Here is a 6,000-nt window from a genome sequence, read left to right on the forward strand (position 1 = left end):
TACTATTTCGCCTTACTCCTGTTAGAATTGTTACCATCAAGAACACAAATGACAATGAATGTTAGCAAGGATGTGTGGATAAAGGAACCCTCAAACACTACTGGTGGGAATGTAAGAGAGTACAACCACTATAGAAAACAGTATGGAGGCTCCTTAAACACTAAAAACAGATCTGCCATCCGACCCAGCAATATCACTCCTAGGGATACATACCTGAAAGACTGTGATCCAGCTTACAACATAAGCATCAGTACACCCAGGTTTATTACAGCACTATTTACAATAACTAAGCTATGGAAACAGCAAAAATGCCCCAATGATGAACGATGATGAATAAATTAAGAGAATGCGGTATTTATATACAATGGAATTTTACTCAGTCACAAAGAAAAAAGAAATTTTGTCATTCGCAGGTAAACTGATGAAACTGGAGAACATCATCTTAAGTGAAGTTAGCTAGACTCAGAAGGCCAAAAGCCACATGTTCTCTCTCATATGTGTAACATAGACCTAACACAAATGCAGTACTATTATGAAACACTGGTCACACTAAGGTGAGGTCATGCACAGGAGGGGTAGGAAACTATGAACTAGAATAGGCTTGATATATTCTCTGTACAAGAATGAATATAGAAATCTCAAACCGACTGAAACTACCATAAAAAAGGGACTAATGTAGAATGATGAAAATTAGAGGAGATAAATCAATTGGTATAATAATACATATATACATGGATCTATCACAAGAAAACTTTCTGTATATATTTATCTGAAACAAGCCAAAATGCCACGTTTTTCATTTTAGCTTTTCTCTTTTTTCATCTACAAAGCTGAAGAACAAGAGAGAGGAACAAGTCCTACCCAGAGAGAAGGGCTGGCACCAGTGGGAAGGGGGAGGTGTTTTGGAAAAGGGGTAGGAGGGTGAATATGGTGCAAAAAATGTGTACACATGTAAGTAAATGCAAAAATAATACCTGTGGAACTACTCCAGGAATGGGGGAGTGGGAGAGGGAGATGAAGAAGAATGATAGAGGAGGTGAATTCATATATATTTGACACATTGTAAGAAACTGTATAAGTGCTACAATGTACCTACACCCATAAAAGTCAAGGAAAAAATAAATTTTTATCCACCGTAATACATCTTTAAAAGAACACCATTCAAGAAGTAGAATAGTAAATGTAAATAAAAAATAAATATTTTCCTTAAATGTTACTTCCAAAACTGTACTTATTTTATATGAAAAGAGATTTGCACGAGGTCATATTTTGACAGTTTATATGGAAACTTTGACCATGTTGAAAAACGCTACTTATTTAAATGATTCTTTTGACAGTAATTTTAGGCTTCCCTAATCAGAGGAAATTCTCATCTCTGAGTATAGTCTCTTGATTTAGAATTCACACCCCAAATCCATAATTGCCATCATTTTTCTTTCCTGAGACAGGGCTACAATGAAACATATCTCATCACCACCCACCCATTCATGTCTCCTCAAATTGAATACACATTTTGCCTCTTTCTTTTCTTCAACTCTGTATAGGTCCTCACTCAAAAGCTGGAGAAAATTTCTCACTGATTCCATCTAACTAACCCGATGACAAAGGTTGTCTTTCAGTTTCCCATGTAAGTTATAGCTAACCAGAGACAGCTCTGGTACTGTTAAGAAATAGCTAAGGACTGGTGGTGTGGCTCAAGTGGTAGAGAACCTGCCTAGCAAGCATGAGGCCCTGAGTTAAGACACCAGTACCTCCAGAAAAAGAAACAGCTAAGCTACACGTGGGTCTACTCAGGAAAATACATACCTAATATTTCCACATAAACAAGCACTTTTGCTTGTTTGTTTGATTTTGGGAGGTTTTCTTTAATTTTTATTTTATTTTTATCATCATATTGTTGTCCTGGGGATGCATCGTGACATCTACCAAAGTGCTTACAATATATCTTAGTTAAATTCGCCTCTTCCACATTCTCTAATCCCACCTCCCCAATTCTTAGAATAGTTTCAACAGCTCTCAGTTTTGCATTTTCTTACCCAAGTACATAATACTTCCACCATATTATATTCACTCTTCTACCCCTTTCCTTATGTCCTCCCCCCTCCCACTGGAACAATCCCCCAGATAGGACCTGTTTTACCTTCCTGTCCTTTGCTTTTGAAAAAAGTTTGGGTTCTCAAAAGCTAGGAGTTCAGAGTTTAGCATTTACAAAATGGTTGCTCAGATTTTTGATGGGAAGTGGCTATGTAGAAATACTAGTACCTTAAGAATTTGGAGGAAACTTCTCAAGCCTCTGAAGAAGGGTTAGCGACTCCACTCAGCATTTACTGGTACCTTTTAGCTGGAACCAGGAGAAGCACTGCATAAAGAAGCTGGAAACAGGATACCCTTCCTCCTCCCTGCAGTAACTTCCTCCCTCACTGGTGCCAGGTCTTACAAAGGCTCCTAATCTCAGCTGCTCATTAGAATCCCTTAAATGTTGAAAGCCTGGCCTGGGTCCACACCTGCATACAATGAAACCTGAATTTGTGAAGGGAGAAACTAAAGCTCTGTAGTCCTCAACACTCTCCAGCTGATTCCAATGGCCACCAAGGCTGTGAACCACTGACCTATCGCCCTCTATTGACAGAAGCCTTCTAGCAAATGAAACCTGGTAATACAGTTTGCAGATTTCCTGCTCCAGAATGCAAAAAATAGGAAAGTTGGATAAGGAGCAGAGAGTTTAAGCAATTGGCAAAAAATTGACCAATACTTTTTGGCAAGAAAGGCCAAACAAATTTGCAGAAATAGTAATGAAGGAAATTGTTCACAATTTGTACAGCAATTCCCAATTTTACAATTTTCACAGCAATGTGGTTAGCATATTATAAAATAGATGCTGGAATGACACAATTAAAAACTCATATAGTCCAAAGTGTATCATTTTAAAAATATATTTCATTACATGACTCAAACTTCTAATGGAATCACTGCATACTTTTAATTTACAGAAACTACAGAAGTCTTTAAGGAATAAAGTCTTTATGGAATAAATAAATGTGATTTACTATCTTGATTATCTTAGTTTTCATCACATATTTCAAAGATTTAATATTTGTCATACAAAAATCTTTTAAGTCTAAAATATTTACATTTTACATAAACAATGATAATGTGCAACACTTATCTTAATGTCCCAGACAAGAAGCGAGTGTAGAAATAGCCACAGTAAGTATTTCAATACTAAACTTTAAAATATCTTCAGCAATATTATCACTTTTCAGCAGTTTTGGTTTACTGGACAAGAGACTCCCTACTTCCACTCCAGGTGTCCATAAATACTAGTCCATAAATGACTAATATTGCCTATAGTGACACATACTGTAAATTCTATATGTATTTAATTAGACCAAAGAGACCTCAGGCTCTCTCTCTCTCTCTCTCTCTCTCTTTCTTTCCTCTCCTCTCCTCACTTCTCCTCTCTCTCTCTCTATACTTCTACCTCTTTCTCTCCCTCTATAACCTGACTTGTACTCTCTAACATAATTTACCATCTTTGCTAGAAGTCCAAACCTATGAGGCTGCCCAATCTTGGATTTGAACTTCAAAAACCAAGGGTTAATTAAACTTTCCTCATCATAAGTTAATTGCCTTGGATATTTCATTTTAGTAACATGAAGCTACTATAATAATACAGAAATCACGTGTATCCCCTATTTTAAAAACGTAGTCCTACTGGTAGTTTAGTTTTCTCTACAAACTTTCTGGTATAAGGAATATACTGCTTACTATAAATTCTTGGTGTGATTGGAAATTAATAAATGAACAAGCAAAACTTCTATATATGTGCTGAAAAGTATCATCACTTTGATTAGAGTGAGTCATTGGTACATTGGAGACCAAGACCCTAGGCTTAGGAGTCCCTCATTTCTTCCCCTACAGATTTCTGAACTTGCTGCCTGATTTTGCATTCAAACGTGTTTGCTTATAAGATATATTGTTTTAAAATTTGATTAATACTTTTGAAAGCAATTTGTCTAATCTTTTGTAATGTGTCATTTTCTTACCTCCTTATTAACGTTTTAATGTAGGGAGGTCAGGTACTTTGTTGTACAAATGTGTAGCAAAGATTGATTTATCCTAGAAGGGGTCCTTACACATTGCAAAACCCAAACCCTGCTTCTCCAAATCTCTGTTATATAGAAGTGATCATCTCGTTAACATCATATGTTGTAGAACTTGAATGCAGGTCTTCAACTCTTATGGTCACTTACCAAACTGAGTAAATCTCTCTCTAAAGTGAAATAATGAATGAATAAAACATAATGCCTTATATTCACACACATCTAGGAATTCAGTTCCCATAGAAACAACATCTGTATTATGTCTCCTGAGTGTTATCCCTTGTGACCCTATTAATAATTCTTGCTTAATTATGCATCAACTTACTTTAAAAGACATAACATAGGTTATTCTATCTGAATATCAATGTATCTTGCCAGTTTTAGATAAGATGGTGTTTCTTGAGGCTGATATGAAGTATTATACTTTAGAATTCTATAATTTGAAGTCTGCTTGCTTCCTTGTTAGCCTGTGAAAGTCTTCTCTGTATATAAAGGACAAAAGAAATAGTATAGTTTCTGCTCAAAATATATTATGCACTTATTCTTTGGTGCATAATTTAGACTAATGAATCCATGAGTGAAAATATTAAAATCCTTTTCAGAAAGTCCACTTCATTGAGGTATTATCAATGCATAAAAAACTGCACGAGTCTTGTATGCATCTTAATGACTTTGGGGACAAGTATGCACCTGTGAAACCATTGTAACAGTCAGTCTGAAAACCTGTTAACCATGTACCAAAGCTTCCTCCTGACACATGGTCATTATTATTGTTTTGTTTTGGTAAGAACATTTAGCATAAGATGTACTTTTTCAGAATTTTCAGTATACCATGTAGAATTGTTAGTTGTAAGCACTGTGCTATATAATAGATTTCCAAAACATGTTTATGCTGCATAACTGAATTTTGGTGCCAATTTACCATTACCTCACCATTTTCTCCCAGCCCATGATATTTTTCAGAACTTGGATGGACCTGGAAGACATTATATTAAGTAAAATATGCCAACCACAGGAATTCAAATACTGTATGATCTCACACATATGTGGAATATAAAACATGCAAACTGATAGAAGCAGATATTAGTGAGAAGAGGAAGAGAGACCAGAAGACACATACATACAAGCTCCCTGTGTCTTTCCATGTGAGACATGCAAGTCTATGCTGCTTCTAGACACTGGCAGCAAGAAGACCAAGACCAGCCCCTCTACCTTGTACCTCCAGAACTCTGAACCAAAATTATACTGGTTATACTTTACCAGTCTCTGGTATTGTGTTATAATCAACAGAAAATGTATTAGGAGAGGAAATCATTACCAACAGTGGAGTTGTTGCTATTTCCTATCTTGGGCAATTCATGGTACTTGGCCTAATCTAGCTACCTGGAACCTGGGAGGACAGAGATGGAGATTTGGGCTGGTAGTTGTCATAGACCACCATGGTTAGCACAGAAGTACCAAACTAAAAATCCCAGTTCCTAATTTCTTTTCGGGGAGGAAAGGAGTTGGCTAGGAAGAGAGCCATCCAGTGTTTCTGGTGGCTGCCTGAGGACTTGGCTTCATTTCACTTGTCCTGGAGCACTTAAGGAACTTGCATATCCTAGATATCTGGGGCTGCAACGACCAAGAAAAGTGTATGTGATGAGCATGAAGGCTTGAAGCCCCCAGGCGATCGTTGGCAAAGCTGATTCACAGGAAATTCTGAGAGCAAGAAAAAGCAATTCATATGATGGAGGGAGTGGAGTTAAGTGTGATGTATTTGATATGCTGTAAGAACTTTTGTAAATGCCACAATGTACCCTCAGCACAAGAAAGAAAGAAAGAAAGAAGAAAAAAAGAAAGAAACAAACAAACTTGTCACAAGGGAACCCCCAAGAAAGTATAAGATTTTTCATCA

This window comes from Castor canadensis, chromosome 4, assembly GCF_047511655.1.
Source record: "Castor canadensis chromosome 4, mCasCan1.hap1v2, whole genome shotgun sequence".
Taxonomy (NCBI): domain Eukaryota; kingdom Metazoa; phylum Chordata; class Mammalia; order Rodentia; family Castoridae; genus Castor; species Castor canadensis.